This window comes from Paroedura picta, chromosome 5, assembly GCF_049243985.1.
Source record: "Paroedura picta isolate Pp20150507F chromosome 5, Ppicta_v3.0, whole genome shotgun sequence".
Taxonomy (NCBI): domain Eukaryota; kingdom Metazoa; phylum Chordata; class Lepidosauria; order Squamata; family Gekkonidae; genus Paroedura; species Paroedura picta.
The window spans coordinates 126,977,332-126,997,475 of record NC_135373.1 but is presented as its reverse complement, the minus strand read 5'-3'; the positions used below and the strand labels follow the sequence as shown (position 1 = coordinate 126,997,475).

Genomic DNA, 20,144 nt, shown 5'->3' with positions numbered 1-20,144 from the left:
GTTGTGTTTGCTACACTACCACCCCCAGTTCAGTGTCATCTGCAAGTTTAATGTATCCCTCTATTCCTTCATCCAAGTCATTTATAAATATAGATTCAAAGGGGTTGGTCTGAAGTAGCACAATAATATCAGAGTCCAGTAGCACCTTTAAGACCAACAAAGATTTATTCAGGGCGTGAGCTTTCGAGTGCAAACACTCTTCCACAGACATATTTATAAATATGCTGACTTTCTGCATGCCAAGCAGGTCCTCTGCCACTCAGCCATGGCTCTCCCTTCACTCTTAGGTAAAAACATCACCCCCCTTCCCAACAGCAGCCAAGCCCAGTGAACAACCTGTGTGTAAGCGCCCTCAGGGTTCTTGGCACCAGAACTCATTTGCTCTCCTTATTTCAGTCCAGAATTGCTCCATTGTTTCCCACACGGACCGACAAACCCGCAGGCCAGCTTCTGCAAATGAAAAGTCAGCTACAAAACGTGAAACATAAACGAGTGGTTCCAATAATTCACGGAAATCAATTTATTAATTGCCGGATACTCCAACAAAAATGTTCTAAAGGCAGTTCTCAAGGATATGGTCTGTTTGCAGAGTTAGAGCAGTTGAAAGCAAGAGAGTGGAAGAGCAGATGGGACGACAGGTAGCAGCTAAGAGAAGGGGGCTATTTAAACCTGGTGGCAAGCCCTCCCACCCCATTCCTTTGACTGAGACTCTGCATTGGGAAACTGAAATACTTGGAGATTTCTGTGATGAAGCCCAGGGAGGGTGGGCTTTGGGCGGGAAGGGACTTCAGCTGGGCATGAAGCCATAGATTCTATCCTCCAAATTTTCTTAAGAGGAAATTAGCCCGGTTATCTGGAGATTGGGTTACCAGCTCTGGGTTGGGAAATACCTGGAAACTTTGGGGGTAGAGCCAGGAGTTGGTAGGATTTGGATCAAGGAGAGTAGAATGCAAGGGAGTCTGTCCTGCACAACAGCAGTTTTCTCCCGGGGAACGGATCCTCTTTACTCTGGAGATGAGCTCTAATTCAAGGAGATCCCCAGGCCCCACCTGGGGACTGGCATCCCTATCAGGTGCCACCAGAACCCTGGCAAGATTTGTTCTTTATTTACTTTCAGCAAATACTGAAGTGAACCAAGTGTGGATCACAGCATGCAGAAGAAGGGGAAAATCGACACATCTCCCCAGTTTGTTGGCCTTTCACATTGCCTGCTGCCTGCTCCCTTTAACTATGATGCCAGAGATTGAACTTGGGACCATCTTGATGCCAAACAGAGGCTCTTCCACTGAATCACTGACTCCCTCAGCTCAAAACCCTGTGCACTGTTTTGTGTTCTTGTAGCTGTTGCTAATAAAAAGTATGACATGGGTTGTGGTTTGTTTTGGTTACCTATTGGCCAGCTTCCTTATGTAGACCTGATCCTTTCTAAACTTCCTACTATGGAATGTTTGTTCATTTAATCTACCGTGTTAACAATTCTTTAGATTTCTGGTTGGTTCTAATAGAAAAGAGCAAGAATCCAGTAGCTCCTTAAGGACTTAACTTGTGGCAGGGTACAAGCTTCCTTAAGTCACTTCTTCAGGCAGCAGTGACTCACAAAAGCTCCTACCCTGCCGCACATTTCGTTAGATTTTAATGTGCTACAGGGGGGAAAAAACACTTTCTAATTGACTTTCTAATAAGACACAGAAAAATCCTTTCTAATTTACTTTCTAATGAACTCTGATAGAGCCTCTTGTGGCGCAGAGTGGTAAGGCAGCCGCCTGAAAGCTTTGCTCATGAGGTTGGGAGTTCGATCCCAGCAGCCGGCTCAAGGTTGACTCAGCCTTCCATCCTTCCGAGGTCGGTAAAATGAGTACCCAGCTTGCTGCTGGGGGGGTAAACGGTCATGACTGGGGAAGGCACTGGCAAACCACCCCGTATTGAGTCTGCCATGAAAACGCTAGAGGGCGTCACCCCAAGGGTCAGACATGACTCGGTGCTTGCACAGGGGATACCTTTACCTTTACCTTTAATGAACTCTACTCAGATACAGGAACAGTGCTTCCTAATGCAGGGGTAGTCAACCTGTGGTCCTCCAGATGTTCATGGATTACAATTCCCATGAGCCCATGCCAGAGTTTGCTGGCAGCCTATCATGGGAATTGTAGTCCATTAACATCTGGAGGACCACAGGTTGACTACCTTTGCTAATGGACTTTCTAATGAACTATACCAAGACACAGGAAAAGTGTTTCCTACTTCTAGTTCATCCTGTGGGAGACTCCCAGATAAGACAGGAAACTGATGTGTTACACACACAGTGAAAGAGTAAGTGGGTAAATAAAATGCCCTGCAACTGTTCCCACACTCCACACTTCGGCATGGAAAGATTCGCATCATGCCATGTTCTGACAATGCCAGCCACAGTTACTGGGGGGGAAAGGCAGGGACTGAGACTACCAGACTACATTGGCCACACATCCCTGAAAATGGAAATCATGCCCCCTTTCCCAACTACGTCATTGGGTGCTCCAGTTTAATGGAAGTGGGAGGAAAAGATGGAATTGCTTCCCGCCACCCCACCCTGCTGTCACGCACTGGACTGACCTTTTCATCCAGGTCTCTGCTTTACTCCCAAGATCTCATTCAGCCTTGGTCTCAGCCAGCTCAGAATTTGGATGTGTTGCTCTCATATGAATCACCATTTCCTATTCATCCCTGGGGAAAAGCACAAAACGGAGAAGGAGGGGTTTGCCCAGCCCAGACTGCTTCTGAGGTAGCTCTGATGGGTCCAGCACCAGCAACACTGTGGGACAAGGACTGTCCAGCATAAATTGCTATGAAGCAGGGGTGGCCAAACTGGCTCTCCAGGTGTCCATGGACTACAATGACCATGAGCCCCTGCCAGCATGCTGGCAGGGGCTCATGATCATTGTAGTCCATGGACACCTGGAGAGCCACCATTCCGCCACCCCTGCATAAACGCAACAAGAGGCTGCCCTCTTGTGGCCAAACAACTTATTGCATGAATCCATGCACAGCACTGTTTTGCACCTGGAAAAAATGTTGTGTTTACTCACCTGCTAAATTGAGGTTCTCTGTTTATTATCCACAACTACAAGCTAATTTGTTGGTGTGGATGCTCCAGCAGAGATAATGTTAATGGTGAACCGTCCCAGCTAAACCATGGTTACACAGCTAAACTGTGCAAACTTGGTTCACAGCGAAGGTTCCTGACTGGATCAAAAGGATAAGATCCCTTGCACAGGCGTCCAAAAAGCCCTTGGCGACAGTTCAACAGGGAAGGAGACACAGGCAGCTGCCCGACAAGTCTTGGGGCAGTTCCGCACACTGAAAAAAACAGCGTTACGCCAGCGACGTGGCGTAGCGCTCAAAATTATTGCGCCTCCGGCCATTCCTCACCTTCTGGCTCTCTCACTTTCCTCTGCCACCTTCTCGCACTCTTTACACTCCACAAATGCTGCTTGAAATGAAGGAAGAGAGCTTTACACACAACTCTCTTCCGCCTGTCAATCAAGCTAGGCACCCTTTCGCAGTGGTTTAAAGGGACCGTGATGCCCGCTTAAAAAAAAATAAATCTCTTTGGGGAGGTGGTTATAAGCTTTCAAGATTCAAAGCTCCCTTTGTGAGATAAAAGATAAAGGAATCAGACAACGGGAGCTTTGACCCTCAAGAGCTTACGCCCCCAAAATCGTGTTATACTCCAAAGTGCTTCTGCACTTTAAACTAGTTCTCCTTTTGCAGTACAAGGCATGGGAAATAAGAAACTTTTTGCTGAAGAAGCCGTCTGGAGCAGGACAGAATTAAGATATCGTTAAGGGGTTAGGAGCTCTCTGCTGGAAGTTCTCAAAAGTGGATCCTGTTGGTAAATTTCAGAGATTCCAGCTATCTGGACTGGTCTCCACCCCCTTGCACATCCCACAGGACAACCCCATTGCCATTATGCTAAGTCACCGGAAAAAGGTTACAAAAGGCCATTTCCCATTCTTTCTCAATCCTCTGGTAACATAAACAATTGTCTCTGGCCTTGAGAATAGATCATATCAGCCTTGGTAACATTTCAAAATACAGTCAAGAACAAGAATTAGTTTCTGGGCCTGCTTTTCCAAAACAGCCTGGTACTCTTTACAAAACTATAATTTAAAAAATATATTATTTTATTATATATATTATTGTACCCCCCACGACTTTACTCCTGGAGAGAGAGAAGAGGAAAAAGGTTTCACCCACCGGGACGGCAGTGCCTTCGTGTGAGGGAGGAGCTGTTCCAGAGCCCAGAACCACAACTGCAGTCAAAACGATGTCTAGGCGCATGGGCAGGCCTAGACTTTCCAAGAAGGGCACTGTCACCTTTGTGTGGGAGAGAAGTCCGCCCCCCAAACTAGGCAAGCCGCACATGGGCACCAACTGACAGCCCTGGGCCTCCCACGTGGCAGGCGAGAATTCTACCACCAAGTGCCCCTCTGCCTCCGATCCAGGGATAGTCAATCGCTCTGACTGTCCTCACTGTCCAAGTAGGCTCCCAGCAGACTTAATGAAAAGGAGCCCGATGTTCTTGACCCTGAAGACTGTGCAGCACGGCTGGCCTCTGTGCTGACTCCCGGCACCTGAGCCTCCTGGCCTGTTCTGAGCCGAGGCTCCGTTGACGGGGCTGTAATCCACCTTCCTCTTAGCCGCCACCTGAGAGCCCAGCCTTGCTGGACAGCTGGCTGATGCTCCTCTCCCAGCATTCCCCCTTCAGCTTTTTGGCCTGAGGCCCAGACTTCTCTTGCCAGATGTCCGTAGCTTCTGCTTTCGGGAATGCCTTTGCAGGGGCTCGAGCGGGATCTCTGTCAGAATTTGAGTCTTCCAGCCGCCGCCGGGCCTGGGCTTGGTCCAACATAGCTCTCATCTCCCGCTGGTCCTCCTTCTCCTCCTCCACGGCCAGCCGCTTCTGCTCTTCCTGCTGCAGCATGGATTCAAAGTCCACGTGGGCCTGGCGCCGGTTCAGCTCCTGCAGGTTCCCCAGAAGCTCCATCTCCCGCTCGGAGGCCTCGCTTCTGTCCTCCAGCCCCTTCATGGGGCTGCTGAGCTCTTCCTCTCCTCCTTCCTTCTGCAGCGGCTTCTCCGCTGGGAGGCCCCGCGCTCCAGAGCGTAGTCCCTGTTCCCGGGGCCCGTCCCGAAGGTGATCTCCGCAAGGCAGCGGGGGCACCGGACGTAGAAGCGGAAGAGGGCGAGCCCCAGGCAGGCTTCATTCCGGACCGACTCCTTCCCAAAGACTTCCCGCCTTTGGGGACGGCCTCGCCGCACGCCGCGCACCGCAGGCGAAAGGGCGCCCTCAGCCGCACCACCTCCAGCCGGCCCTGGGGCAGCTTCAGCTTGGCCGCCGCCGCCGCCGCCGTCGAGGGACCGAAGTCCGGCGAGAAGAATTTATTCGGCGCTTTCCTCTCCGACATCCCGCCCCCTCGCCAAAGGAATGAAGAGACGCTCGGCGCTTCCGGGATTCCCGCGCTCTCCGCCTCTCCGCTGCTATTGGCTACCGCGGGAGAGAGCTGCGCGCCTATTGGCTCCTTCCGCCGCCTGTCCCTGTCCGGGGCGTGCGTGCGTCCGCCCCTGAAAGGGGTCCGACGGGGCAACAGGACCCGAGGGAAGGAAGGTTCCGGAGGGGGAAATTAGGGGCGGGAGGCGAAGCCAGCCAGAATGGCCCCCCGCTCTTCCCCCACGCCCCCCACGCCGGCTCCCGGAGGCCCAGGCCGCGTTGCCACCTCCCGGCGGGGGGATCCCGGGAGGGCGGGCGGGGAAGGCGGGCTTTGGGGGCAGCGCCCCCCTTTCCCCCCGGGGAGGCTGGGGGGGCGGCCGGGGGGGGCGTCCTGGGGGCGGCCCCGGAGGCTCCTCGCCCACCAGCCCGGAAGGGAGGCGGCGGCACGCCCACCCCGCCCACCCGCCCGCTGCAGCCCGTGGAGGGCGGGCCGGCTCCTCCCCGCGGAAGCTTCACTCGGACGCCCAGCCCGGAGCCAGCGGCGGCGCCCGCGACGGGCAGCCAGGTGGGTCAGCGGGGGAGCCGGGGGGGGGGGAGCCGGGGGGGTGGGTGGCTGGCGGGCGCCTCGGCTGGTGGAGGGGCCAGGGCGGGAGGGGCGTTGGTTAACTTCCATCCCACCCACCCACCCACCCAGGAGCAGCAGCTCTCTCGGGGCTTCCCTCTAACCCCTCCCCCCCCTGATTTAAGGATCGGGGCTCTTGACAGGTCTGTGCCCCCCCCCCCGCCTCCCTTTTGCGCGACCCCTCCGCTCCTGCCCACATCCTCCCCCTTTTCACTGGGCGGCCCCGGGAGGTTGGCATCGGGTGAGGGCCCCGACGGGCCCCGGCTCCGTGTTTCCCTGCTGGGCATCGTGCAGGGGGTCTTTTGCTCCCGCCGGACCCCTGCCCTCTGCCGCCCCTCGAGGGATGGAGGGCGGCTCTGCCCACCCTGAGCAGCTGGCGCTGGAGGGAAGGGGCTGGCGAGACCCCGACCCCTTCCCAGTAGGACTCTGCAGAGCTGGACAGAGGACGACCGGGGGGGGGGGGGAGGAGAGGGGGGTGTTGGAGCCCCTTCCCCGGGAGGACAGGCGGCAGAGCCGGCACTTTCCCCTTCTTGGAAAGAGCGGACGGGGCTGCGGGGCAGGGTTGGGGGAGATCCGATGGGGCACAGGGACACTGGTCTTCTTTCCCCCAAAGATGAGAGCTCATGGGCGTCCAAGAAAGCAGACTTAGAAGGCACAAAAGGGAATAATGCTTGACAAAATAAGTGGTGGGAAGGGAGAGTTGGCGGCCGGAGGATGGAGGGATGGCCTCAAGCTTCCCAAGAGGGTAAGAGGGAGCCATGGAGGACTGGTCGATCTGCGGCTACCAGTCCGCCCCCCAAACTAGGCAAGCCGCACATGGGCACCAACTGACAGCCCTGGGCCTCCCACGTGGCAGGCGAGAATTCTACCACCAAGTGCCCCTCTGCCTCCGATCCAGGGATAGTCAATCGCTCTGACTGTCCTCACTGTCCAAGTAGGCTCCCAGCAGACTTAATGAAAAGGAGCCCGATGTTCTTGACCCTGAAGACTGTGCAGCACGGCTGGCCTCTGTGCTGACTCCCGGCACCTGAGCCTCCTGGCCTGTTCTGAGCCGAGGCTCCGTTGACGGGGCTGTAATCCACCTTCCTCTTAGCCGCCACCTGAGAGCCCAGCCTTGCTGGACAGCTGGCTGATGCTCCTCTCCCAGCATTCCCCCTTCAGCTTTTTGGCCTGAGGCCCAGACTTCTCTTGCCAGATGTCCGTAGCTTCTGCTTTCGGGAATGCCTTTGCAGGGGCTCGAGCGGGATCTCTGTCAGAATTTGAGTCTTCCAGCCGCCGCCGGGCCTGGGCTTGGTCCAACATAGCTCTCATCTCCCGCTGGTCCTCCTTCTCCTCCTCCACGGCCAGCCGCTTCTGCTCTTCCTGCTGCAGCATGGATTCAAAGTCCACGTGGGCCTGGCGCCGGTTCAGCTCCTGCAGGTTCCCCAGAAGCTCCATCTCCCGCTCGGAGGCCTCGCTTCTGTCCTCCAGCCCCTTCATGGGGCTGCTGAGCTCTTCCTCTCCTCCTTCCTTCTGCAGCGGCTTCTCCGCTGGGAGGCCCCGCGCTCCAGAGCGTAGTCCCTGTTCCCGGGGCCCGTCCCGAAGGTGATCTCCGCAAGGCAGCGGGGGCACCGGACGTAGAAGCGGAAGAGGGCGAGCCCCAGGCAGGCTTCATTCCGGACCGACTCCTTCCCAAAGACTTCCCGCCTTTGGGGACGGCCTCGCCGCACGCCGCGCACCGCAGGCGAAAGGGCGCCCTCAGCCGCACCACCTCCAGCCGGCCCTGGGGCAGCTTCAGCTTGGCCGCCGCCGCCGCCGCCGTCGAGGGACCGAAGTCCGGCGAGAAGAATTTATTCGGCGCTTTCCTCTCCGACATCCCGCCCCCTCGCCAAAGGAATGAAGAGACGCTCGGCGCTTCCGGGATTCCCGCGCTCTCCGCCTCTCCGCTGCTATTGGCTACCGCGGGAGAGAGCTGCGCGCCTATTGGCTCCTTCCGCCGCCTGTCCCTGTCCGGGGCGTGCGTGCGTCCGCCCCTGAAAGGGGTCCGACGGGGCAACAGGACCCGAGGGAAGGAAGGTTCCGGAGGGGGAAATTAGGGGCGGGAGGCGAAGCCAGCCAGAATGGCCCCCCGCTCTTCCCCCACGCCCCCCACGCCGGCTCCCGGAGGCCCAGGCCGCGTTGCCACCTCCCGGCGGGGGGATCCCGGGAGGGCGGGCGGGGAAGGCGGGCTTTGGGGGCAGCGCCCCCCTTTCCCCCCGGGGAGGCTGGGGGGGCGGCCGGGGGGGGCGTCCTGGGGGCGGCCCCGGAGGCTCCTCGCCCACCAGCCCGGAAGGGAGGCGGCGGCACGCCCACCCCGCCCACCCGCCCGCTGCAGCCCGTGGAGGGCGGGCCGGCTCCTCCCCGCGGAAGCTTCACTCGGACGCCCAGCCCGGAGCCAGCGGCGGCGCCCGCGACGGGCAGCCAGGTGGGTCAGCGGGGGAGCCGGGGGGGGGGAGCCGGGGGGGTGGGTGGCTGGCGGGCGCCTCGGCTGGTGGAGGGGCCAGGGCGGGAGGGGCGTTGGTTAACTTCCATCCCACCCACCCACCCACCCAGGAGCAGCAGCTCTCTCGGGGCTTCCCTCTAACCCCTCCCCCCCCTGATTTAAGGATCGGGGCTCTTGACAGGTCTGTGCCCCCCCCCCGCCTCCCTTTTGCGCGACCCCTCCGCTCCTGCCCACATCCTCCCCCTTTTCACTGGGCGGCCCCGGGAGGTTGGCATCGGGTGAGGGCCCCGACGGGCCCCGGCTCCGTGTTTCCCTGCTGGGCATCGTGCAGGGGGTCTTTTGCTCCCGCCGGACCCCTGCCCTCTGCCGCCCCTCGAGGGATGGAGGGCGGCTCTGCCCACCCTGAGCAGCTGGCGCTGGAGGGAAGGGGCTGGCGAGACCCCGACCCCTTCCCAGTAGGACTCTGCAGAGCTGGACAGAGGACGACCGGGGGGGGGGGGGGAGGAGAGGGGGGTGTTGGAGCCCCTTCCCCGGGAGGACAGGCGGAAGAGCCGGCACTTTCCCCTTCTTGGAAAGAGCGGACGGGGCTGCGGGGCAGGGTTGGGGGAGATCCGATGGGGCACAGGGACACTGGTCTTCTTTCCCCCAAAGATGAGAGCTCATGGGCGTCCAAGAAAGCAGACTTAGAAGGCACAAAAGGGAATAATGCTTGACAAAATAAGTGGTGGGAAGGGAGAGTTGGCGGCCGGAGGATGGAGGGATGGCCTCAAGCTTCCCAAGAGGGTAAGAGGGAGCCATGGAGGACTGGTCGATCTGCGGCTACCAGCTGTGGGGACCAAGGCAAACTGAAGGGAGGCAGGCAGAGGCAGCAAAAGGGGAAGGCCTCGGCCTCTGTGCTTTCTGGTGGCCCTGCAGAGGGACCGGTTGGCCCCTGGGTGACATGAGAGGCTGGACTGGAGGGACCCTCCATGGTCTGACCCAGCAGGGCTCTTCTGAGGGTCTTCTCAGAGGAAGGCCTCAGCCCCTGCCCTGTGGCTGGCCCTCCAGAGGAACTGGCTGGCCCCTGGGTGAGACGGGAGGCTGGACTGGAGGGACCCTCCCTGGCCTGACCCAGCAGGGCTCTTCTGAGGGTCTTCTCAGGGGAAGGCCTCGGCCTCTCTGCCCTGTGGCTGGCCCTGCAGAGGAACTGGCTGGCCCCTGGGTGAGACGGGAGGTTGGACTGGAGGGACCCTCCCTGGCCTGACCCAGCAGGGCTCTTCTGAGGGTCTTCTCAGGGGAAGGCCTCGGCCTCCCTGCCCTGTGGCTGGCCCTGCAGAGGAACTGGCTGGCCCCTGGGTGAGACGGGAGGCTGGACTGGAGGGACCCTCCCTGGCCTGACCCAGCAGGGCTCTTCTGAGGGTCTTCTCAGGGGAAGGCCTCGGCCTCTCTGCCCTGTGGCTGGCCCTGCAGAGGAACTGGCTGGCCCCTGGGTGAGACGGGAGGCTGGACTGGAGGGACCCTCCCTGGCCTGACCCAGCAGGGCTCTTCTGAGGGTCTTCTCAGGGGAAGGCCTCGGCCTCTCTGTCCTGTGGCTGGTCCTGCAGAGGAACTGGTTGTCCATTGTGTGAGATGCTAGTCTCAAGATTCAAAGGGTTGGCAGGTTACGGTAGGTGAGTGATAGGGCTGTGAGTGTTCTGCATGGTGCAGGGGGTTGGCCAAGATGACCCAGGAGGTCCCTTCCAACTCTGTGATTCTATGATGCTATGACTAGATGGACCCTCCTTGGTCTGACCCAGCAGGGCTCTTCTTCCTTAAAAACCATCCCGCTGGATCAAACGAACGAACTGCATTTCATTTCACTTGATTTGCTTCCCTTATAGTCTGCCTTTCTTACCTAGATTGCAGGTAGATTGGAAGATTAAAAATGAACCCATAAGACAGTACAAGGTACACGGCAGGAGAGCTCCCCCTGCAAACCTGCCCAGATGTGAGACAGAGGCCCTATTAGAAGATCCAGCCAGAAGGATCAGCGGAGCCTGTTTGGGGGTGGCTCCTCAGCCATGGAATGTGGTGCCCTCCTAGTGCCAGCTCTTTTGAGTAGGAAGAGCCAGCTGAAAATCTTCTCATTTCCACAGGCATTTGTTAGCTTGTGAGGTGCATAGGGGCTGGGGTTGGATGGCACTTGCTCTACCTGGGCCTGAGTTTCAGGTGTTCTGCTGATAGGTGAGCAAATAGATCTGCCCAGGAACTGCATCAGGCCCTGATGGCATCCAAGTCAGAGCTGGCGGAGAGCCAGCCATGCCCCCCTTCTCTCTCTGCCCCTCGCAGTCATGTGCAGCCCTAGAGCGGTTGGCCGGGTTTGCTGGAGGCCTGACTCACCTGTCAGCGCCCCCATGAACTGTTCAGTGGCCAGAGGGCCAGACGTGGCCCTGCCGGGATGTCATTTCCTTCCCCTTGTGCTTCTCCGGCTGCTTTTTGTGACTGCCGTGTGGTTATGGTGGAAGTGAAAAAAGGGATCAGGCTAGAACAGTTCAAGTCACATCCTCTTTTGTCGCTGGAGGGGACCACTGGAGGGGTTTGCTTTCCGCCGTCTTCAACTTCCAAGGGGCTCTGGAATGCTTTAGGCAGTTGCAAGGTTGCCAGCCTCCAGAAGGGGCCTGGAGATCTCCCGAACTTTGCGCTGAACTCCAGGCTGTGGAGGTATGTCCCCCTGGGAAGGGAAGATCTGGGGCCCTCCTCCGACATTCTCCGATGTCCAATTACAGTATTTGCTGGCATATAAGACTACTTTTCCCCCCTGAAAAAAATGTCTCCAAGTGGGGGGGTCGTCCTATACGCCGGGTGCACTTCAGTTGGGATAGACTTAGCTGCCCATAGCTGCCCATAGTACTGTAATGTAATGTAACAAACTCTATATTTTGAGCGGAAATGTTGGGGGGTCGTCTTATACGCCCAGTCATCTTATACGCCGGCAAATACGGTATTTAATTATATAACATCTACTTGGGGCTGGCAGGGGCGGGGGGGATTGTATAGGGGATGGGGGGTTACGTTTGAGGTTTTAGTATTGTTACAGTTGTTGCTTCTTGTAATTTTAATTTGTATATATAGTTGTTGTCAGCTGTCGCGAGCTGGTCAAATGCATAAAATTAATGAATAAAAATAAATAAATAAATGAAAATAGCTCCAGAGAGCAGACTCCGTGGCCTCCCCCCACGAAGCTGCCCACCTTTAAAATCTCCCGGAATTTCGGAATTTCCCAACCGCTGGGTGGTCCCCTGGAGATAGGCACTGGCCAACCCCCTACCCTGCTGGTCGTTCCCATCCCCTCCAAATCCGGCTGATTTATCTCCTGGGCGCTCCTCATGTGGTTTCGTCCAGACCCAAGTCCCCTGGCTCTTCCCTTCCGCCCGCGAATGCCGGCTGCCTTTGAAGTGGCCAATTTGTGTTAATAATTACAGGATTCGTGATCCGCCGTATCTGGTCTTAATCTGGAGGCAAAGGCAAGCTCGAGGGAATCTTATCTCTCAGATATTGGAAAGACAAACCTTAGGATTCGTTTGCGGTTTTGCTGGATCCATTCTTTGGCAGGGTGGTTCCTTCGTGCGCGCTGGATATTAGCCCACGTAACCCGGCACATAAATCACTTATGGGATCCCCTGCTCCAAGATACGGCGAGGGTCACAGGCCTAGAAGGCTTTAGAAAGGCATTAGACCAGCGGTAGTCAAACTGCGGCCCTCCAGATGTCCATGGACTACAATTCCCAGGAGCCCCCTGCCAGCATTCGCTGGCAGGGGGCTCCTGGGAATTGTAGTCCATGGACATCTGGAGGGCCGCAGTTTGACTACCCCTGCATTAGACACTTAGAGGTTTGTCGACGGCTCAACGGAACCTCCATGTTCCGGAGCAGTGCACCTCGACATACAAGAGAAGAGCCTTCGTGCTGTACGGGGGGTTTCCCCAGAAGCTGGACTTAGTTGGATCGTTCTTGATTCTGTTAGGTTAGCAAGGACTTAAAGTTGGGTTGCCAGCCTCCAGGTGGAGCCTGGAGATCGCCCAGACGACATCACTGCCTTACGTATTTACTCAAAATGTTTATTCCCCTTCCTCTGGGCAAATTGGCTGCTTTGGAAGGAGGACAGCCTTGCGCAGTTCCCTCCCCTACTGAAACCGAACCCTCTTGGCCCCCCCCCCTCAAATCTCCAAATATTTGAGAGCCCTCCGGTCTGTGGATGGTTTTGCAGACGGCCAGTCCAGAACGGACTCGGTGGCCGAGAGAGGAAGGAAGGCAGCAGAAGGGAGCGACTTCATGCAGTGCCCCTCCTGGGGCGGCCTGGAAGGGAGGGGTGCCTTCAAATAGCAGAACAGAAACTTTCTCAGAGTGGAAGCTGCAGGAAGCTGCTGAGAGTCACCCCCCCCCCCTCCAATACTTTGCAGGTGGAAAAAATCCTTCCCTTGCTCATGGTAGAACAGGGATCTCCAGCCTTTCTCAGTCTGCAGGAGTCCCGTTCGAATTCTGGCGCAGGGCGGTGAACGCAGCCACAAAATGGCTTTCGTTGGAGGCGGAGCTGGCCACAAAATGGCTGCTGCCCCAGCTTACCTTCAGTAACACACACACAAGAGTCTTGTGCTGTGTTAGAAGCTGCGACCAGATTTTGAAATCTGCATAACCACCCCAAATCTCCAGTGGCCAATCAGAAGGCTTGCTGTGCAAAAGCCTCACCCACTTTCCAAAAACACTTGGCAGGCGCCAGGAGAGGGGTGGGGGGCATGGGGATGGGGAACTTGGGTGTAGAACATGGGAAGGCCATCCCAAGAGCCAGCCAGGAGCGGCGGCCTGTAATCTGGAGAACCACCTGGGTGGGCCAGTGACAGTTCTCTCTGAGCTCTCTCAGCCCCACCTACCGCACAAGGTATCTATTGTGGGGAGAGGAAGGGAAGGCGACTGTGAGTTGCTTTGGACCTCCTTCTGGGATTGAAAATTAAATAGCAAGGAAGACATGCCATCTTCGTCTTTAAAGCCCCAAATTCCCAAGATGAGGCTGACTTTGTTTTTGTGAATGAAAAATTTCGAACCACATTTGTGTCCTATGCAGGCTTCCCAGAGAGAGAGAGATTGGGTGAGTGGCAGAGCCTTTGCTTGGCAGGCAGAAATTCCCAGGTTCAATCCCCGGCATCTCCAGCTAAAAGGACCAGGCAGGAGGGGATGAGAAAGACCAAGACCTGAGACCCTGGCTCAGTGGCAGAGCCTCTGCTTGGCAGGAAGAAGGTACCAGGTTCAATCCCCAGGAGCATCTCCAGTTAAAAGGACCAGGCAGGAGGGGATGGGAAAGACCATGACCTGAGACCCTGGCTCAGGGGCAGAGCCTCTGCTGGGCAGGCAGAAGGTCCCAGGTTCAATCCCCAGCAGCATCTCCAGTGAAAAGGACCAGGCAAGAGGGGATGGGAAAGACCTTGACCTGGGACACTGGTGAGCAGCTGCCAGTCTGAGCCGACAATTACTGACCTTGAGGGACCAAGATCCGATCTGGTCGAAGGCAACTGCGTACAGGTCAACAGGGAGGGCATTCTGTTTTTTAAAAACCAGGAGAAAAGGTCATGAAGCAACAGGTGATAATTGCAGAAGGCGAACCCTTGGAGCCCTACCCGGAAGGCATCGTCCTTCTCCGAGGCGTCAGGAAAGAGAACCCTGTGACTGCGGAGGATTCCTCTCTCCCTGGGGATTTCTCCTGAGTCCTCCTTCTTGGGGTGCTTTCCTCCCCTAGAAGGCTGCACAGGTGCACGAGAGAAGCAGCCTGTGACTTCCTGGAAACTTTGGGTCCCACAGACACAGACCCGGGGGTTACTTGGGGGGCAAGAATGCTTCTCTGCAAGCCAGAATCCCTGGTCCTTCTAGGGTTGCCAACCCCAGGGACAGGCTGGAGATCTCCAGATGGCAGGGGTCAGTTCCCCTGGAGAAAATGGCTGCTTTGCTGGGGCAGACTGAGCTTCTCTTCAAACGCTACCTTCTTCAGGCTCCACTGCCAAAGTCCCTGAGTTGGCATCCTTCCCCCCTTGCTTCTCAGGAGAATCAGAGAATCACAGAGTTGGAAGGGACCTCCTGGGCCATCTAGTCCAACCCCCTGCACTGTGCAGGACACTCACAACCCTCTCGCTCATCCACTGTCACCTGCCACCCCCTTGAGCCTTCCCAGAATCAGCCTCTCCGTCAGATGGCTCTCCAGCCTCTGCTTAAAAATCTCGAAAGATGGAGAACCCACCACCTCCCGAGGAAGCTTTTTCCACTGAGAAACCGCTTTAAACGCGCTTTAAATCCGCTTCTTCTGGATGTTTAGATGGAATTTAGATTCATAGAATCATAAGAGTAGGAAGGGACTCATCTAGTTCTATTTCTTTCCTCTGGTGACTTCCAAAACCCTCTTGATTTCCCCACATGCAGTCAGCTGGGTGACCTTAGGCTTGCCACAGCACTGATAAAGCTGTTTTCACAGAGCAGTTCTGTCAGCTCTCTCAGCCTCACCCACCTCACAGGGTGTCTGTTGTGGGGAGAGGAAAGGGAAGGCGACTGGAAGCCTCTTTGAGACTCCTTTGGGTAGAGAAAAGCAGCATATCAGAACCAACTCTTCTTCTTCAGTGATCTCAGGGCTCTCTCAGCCTCACCCACCTCACAGGGTGTCTGTTGTGGGGAGAGGAAAGGGAAGGCGACTGTAAGCCGCTTTGAGCCTCCTTCGGGTAGAGAAAAACAGCATAAAAGAACCAACTCTTGTTCTTCAGTAATATCAGGGCTTCCTCAGCCTCTCCTCCCTCACAGGGTGTCTGTTGTGGGGAGAGGAAAGGGAAGGCGACTGGAAGCCTCTTTGAGACTCCTTTGGGTAGAGAAAAGCAGCATATCAGAACCAACTCTTCTTCTTCAGTGATATCAGGGCTCTCTCAGCCTCACCCACCCCACAGGGTGTCTGTTGTGGGGAGAGGAAAGGGAAGGCGACTGGAAGCCACATTGAGCCTCCTTCGTGTAGAGAAAAGCGGCATATAAGTACCCCCTCTTCTTCCTCCATTTAACTCTCACAATCGCCCTGTGGGGTAGATCAGGCTAAGAGAGTGTGACTAGCCCAAGGTCGCGCAGCCAGCTTCCGTGGCAGACTGGGGATTCGAACCCAGGACTCCCTGATCCTAGTCCTAACCATGCTGGTTCTCATAACAGTAAAGTCCGTGACGTAATTTGCCGATTAATAGGATTAAAAGTGCTGTATAAATGATCAATGGTCCAAGGATGCATGACCGGATGATGCAGCAAGCCATATTTTGGGGGGGGGGGGGATTTTAAGGGAATAATAATTCCTAAGCAAGTGTTAGACAATAAAATCAGAGTCTAGTAGCACCTTTAAGACCAACAAAGATTTATTCAAGGTGGGAGCTTTTGAGTGCCTTGAATAAATCTTGAATAAATCTTTGTTGGTCTTAAAGGTGCTACTAGACTCTGATTTTATTGTGCTCCTTCAGACCAACACAACTAATCCTTTGCGAGTATTAGACAGGCAGTGAACTAGTTGTCCAGCCGTTGCATGGAGCCTCCTTCCACCGAGGCCGAAACGAAAAGACGCTGCACTCCAGGAAGCCGTAAAGTCCAGGTATTTGGGGGATTCCAAACTCAAAGTCAAGCTGGCCAAACTGGTTTCGAGGGATCAGGCCCTGAGGGCAGCTGTAAAAACGTAAAACTCCAGTGCGGAAGGGGAAGGGAGCCTGAGAGGCTGGGCTTTCCAGTTGTGCCGCTGAGAAGGACAGGAATGCAAGCAGGTCATTTTGGGAAGGTCATTCCGGCCCCTGGCTTAATATGGCAGAAGCAGCTCGGTCTGGTCTGCTAAGGCAGCCGGAATAGCATTGGCCTTTCATGCTGCAGCATCACAAAGCTGGATTGAAAAAAAACAAAATCAGAGTCCAGCGCTTAAGCCCTTTAAGACCAACAAAGTGGAAAGCTCCCACCGTGAATGAATCTTTATTGGTCTTAAAGGTGCCACTGGACTCTGATTTTGTTTTGCCGTGCTGCTTCAGACCAACATGGCACCCACTTGAATCTAAAGCTGGATTGAGTTCAGCTGGGTTTCCTGCCTCCCCTGTTCCCAACAAATGGAGAGCCAGTCGTTTGCTTTAGAAATGCATCCCTGCAGCCGCCCCTCTTTCTCAATTAGATGTGGGTTAAACAGTCTCCCTTTAAGCAGTTCACTGAGTTTTAGGCTCTCTCTTCAGAGCGTTTACTTCCTTTGGAGGGGGGTGGGAAAATCTTTGACCTCAGGGCCATGCCTGAGTCTCTCCCCTCTTTGAGAGCAAGCTTGGTGTAGTAGTTAAATGCAGCGGCCTCTGAGCTGGAGAACCAGGTTTGATTCCCCACTGCTCTTCCACGTGAAACCTGCTGGGTGACCTTGGGGAGTCGTAGTTCTCTCAGAGCTCTCTCAGCCCCACCTGCCTCAACTGGGTGTCTATTGTAGGGAGAGGAAGGGAAGGCGATTGGAAGCTGTGTTGAGTCTCCTTTGGGTAGTGAAAAGAGGGGTACTGAAAAGCAGCTCTTCTCTTGAGGGTACTCTGGGTTCGAATCCTGCTGCTTTTTTCTTTCTAGCTCGCTGGCCTTTAATACCCCTCCAGCTATTTAGTGGTTTTCGGCCCACTATCGAGGGCTGCAGTCCAGCATGCTGACGTCTTCTGACCAGTTGTTAAGCAGTTTGCCAGGTTGCCAGTCAGCTCTCACGGACTGGATGTGGCCCTCAGGACATGACATCTGCCTCTGTCCTAGACCTGCCCTCCTTCTCACAGCCCAGCTCTGAGCCCTTGATAACTTTTCAGCATACTCAGTTTTCCAAAAGAGGCCTTATTGCTCTGAAAGCCTTGGGAGGGAAGTGCGCCTGTTTTAGTCCACCCAAAATAACATCGGCCATTTGTGCTGCAGCAACATAGCACTGGCTCACGTTCTATTTCCTTTTTCTGGTGACCTCCAAAACCCTCTTTTTATGAAATCCCTAGGCAGTTCTCTGTCTGCCTGTCTGTCATGCACAGAGACACACAGCCATGAAAAAGCAGCAGACAAGAGTGAGACAGCAAAAAGGCAAGGAGGGTCTGGAAGGCGCTATTTATCGCTACGCCATTTAGCTGGTGTAACGCTATTTTTAATGATGTGCGGAAATTGCTCAAGAATCAAGCCCGGCTAACTCTCACGCAGGACTCTCAGTTCCTGCAGCTGGCTCGGGAGGGAAAGCACCCAGGGCCACGCTGGTAGCCTCATCCTCGACCTCATCCTCCAGAAACTGGCTCTTCTCACGCCTGGCTAGGGGTGCCAGCCTCCAGGTGGGGCCTGGGGATCCCCTGGACCTAATTGCAGGGAGTCATCTGCAGTGGACCAGCCAGGTTGTGTCTGGGGTGGAGCGTGTGGGGCTTGTCCAGCCGCCATGTCTGTTGTTCCAGACAATTTAATGACGGTGTCACACTCTGTAATTATTCCGGAAGGAAAGGTTTTTCAGGTGTGGGCGAGGAAGGGGTTCTGCGTAGCTTTCAAAGAAGAAGTGAGCCATGACTTGCAGAATCTCTCCTGCCACAGATTTTGTCAGTCTGAAAGATGTTCTGGGACTGTGGCTCTTTACTGCTTCGGGCACGCTAATGTGGCCCCTCCTCTTGCTCTCTCTGCCTGGAAGGCTCCGCATTTAGCCCTTAAGAATGGAAATCCATCCACTTTGTGATATAAGGACAGAGGGACTCTCATTCTAGCTGGATCTGAGGAAGTGAGCAGGGACTCCCAAAAGCTCCTGGACTCTGGGCTCTTTCCTGCTGCTCCAGGCAAACGTGATTATTTCAAAGCAATAATCTTTCCAGAAACATTGACTCACTCTTTGTAGAAACTCCAGATGGTGGTCTCTTTCTCACAGGAGGACGTATTCATAGTGTAGCCGATGAGGGGGGCGTGAGGCCAAATCTATAGGGTCCAAAACAGCCCCATGACAGAGTTGCCAACTGCAGATGTGGGAGCTGTGCAAGTGGAAGTCAGAATTTGGGAAGGGACTTCTAGAATCTAGGGGAAATCATACTGTGCCCTCTGAGGCTGGCATTTTGTCCTGAGGAACTGTTCTCTGTATTCCTCGTGCTTGGGGAACCACAGTGGGGAGGGCTTCTGGAGTTTTGACCCCACAGGTGGACCTCCTGGTGGCCAAGCGTGTGCCTTGGAGTATTGGACTGGAGGGGCCTCTGGCCTGATCCAACATGGCTTCTCTGAGGTCCTCATGCCTGGGGCAGGCATGCTCTGCCTTCTTGGTGCTTGGGGCGGGGGATCCATGGCACAGTGGAAGGGCTTCTGGCTTCTCCCACGTTCTTTTGTCCTGTAGTTTAGGGATGAGTTCCAAGTGTGGGAGAGCCTCCTCTGAAGGTGGGCGGCCCTAATCCATGGCCACGTCTGTTGCTCTTCTGGAGACCCGGTTGGGCAGAAAGTCACCCGTCCGCTCTGACGGGGAGGACCGGATGGCCAGGCGGAGCATCCGTCCTGCAGACAGGGGTCCACAAGCCCCTGCAGGAGGAGCTGCCAGGTGAGCCCCAGGATGGCCAGCCAGAGAGCCAGAGTGGACAGCCAGCTCGGAGAAGCATTCAGTAGGGCAGGGGTAGTCAAACTGCGGCCCTGCAGATGTCCATGGACTACAATTCCCAGGAGCCCCCTGCCAGCGTTTGCTGGCAGGGGGCTCCTGGGAATTGTAGTCCATGGACATCTGGAGGGCCGCAGTTTGACTACCCCTGCAGTAGGGCATCCGTGTGGATTTTAAAAATCTATTTTAGATTTTATAGGTCTCCCACTTGTGTCGCCACGGGGGACCCAACGCACCTCACGCCATTTCGTTCTGTCCTCACAACAACCCTGTGAGGCAGGAGAGGCGGAGAGTGTCGTCCCCGATTCTGGCCCAGCGCTCTAAGCACTGTGCCGTGCTGGCTCCTACAACCCCTGCAGTTTGTCATAGCGAAATAAAGCCAGAAACGTCACAAGGACTAACGCTGCCGGCTGCTTTCCTGTGGCCATAGAGCGAAGGGGGGGGGGTCCCTGGAGGAGGAGGGGAAGCAGGGATGCCGGCCTCCCACCCAAGGTGGTTTGCCAAGCACTTGCAAGTCTGACATCCCACATTTGCAAGCTTGTAGATGCCGGTGAGGCTGTGCCGTATCCCGGGCAGAGTGCTGAGTTTTGAGGGCCTGTGTCAGATGAAGGGAAAAGCTGCTGGGATTAGCCTCCAGGTGGGGCCTGGGGACCCCCAGAATTCCACCTCCTCCCCTGACTGCAGAGGTCAGTTCCTTGGGAGGGTGGACTCTGCAGCCCTCCCCGGACCCCACCCGCAAACCTCCAGGACTTTCCCCACCTGGAGCTGCTAACTCTACCCCTTTTGGTGGCTGGGGGTGGGGGGGAGACACCGTGTAGCCCCAAAGGGAAGTTTTGAATCTCCTACCTCTTGCAGGGGGTTGGACTAGCTAGCCCCGATGTACCTTCCGGCCCTCCCGTTCTTTCCCTGTCATTTTCTGTGGGTCACAGCCCACTTTGTCAGGTCCAGCCAGGTTGTGACTCCTGCATGTTCACAGACTTTTTTCCGGCGTCTTTCCGGCGTCCCAG

The 20,144-nt window shown here is 55.9% G+C and overlaps 1 protein-coding gene and 2 pseudogenes across 2 annotated transcripts in view; 1 reads left to right on the top strand and 2 right to left on the bottom strand.

The window, feature by feature from the left end:
- Positions 1-146: 146 nt before the first annotated feature.
- On the bottom strand, positions 147-5,438 carry LOC143838686 (splicing factor YJU2 pseudogene; annotated as a pseudogene). The gene is made up of 2 exons (XR_013231444.1): positions 4,234-5,438; positions 147-2,700 (listed from the first exon to the last, which is right to left on the bottom strand). The product of XR_013231444.1 is annotated as a splicing factor YJU2 pseudogene (transcript).
- Positions 5,439-6,256: 818 nt separating this feature from the next.
- On the bottom strand, positions 6,257-7,938 carry LOC143838687 (splicing factor YJU2 pseudogene; annotated as a pseudogene).
- A 456-nt stretch (positions 7,939-8,394) lies between these two features.
- IRF5 (interferon regulatory factor 5) overlaps positions 8,395-20,144 on the top strand; it is a 32,292-nt gene continuing 20,542 nt past the window's right edge. Inside the window, exon 1 of the mRNA XM_077340419.1 lies at positions 8,395-8,526. The gene's annotated coding sequence lies outside the window, so the exon portion shown is untranslated. The remainder of the gene's footprint in view (positions 8,527-20,144) is intronic.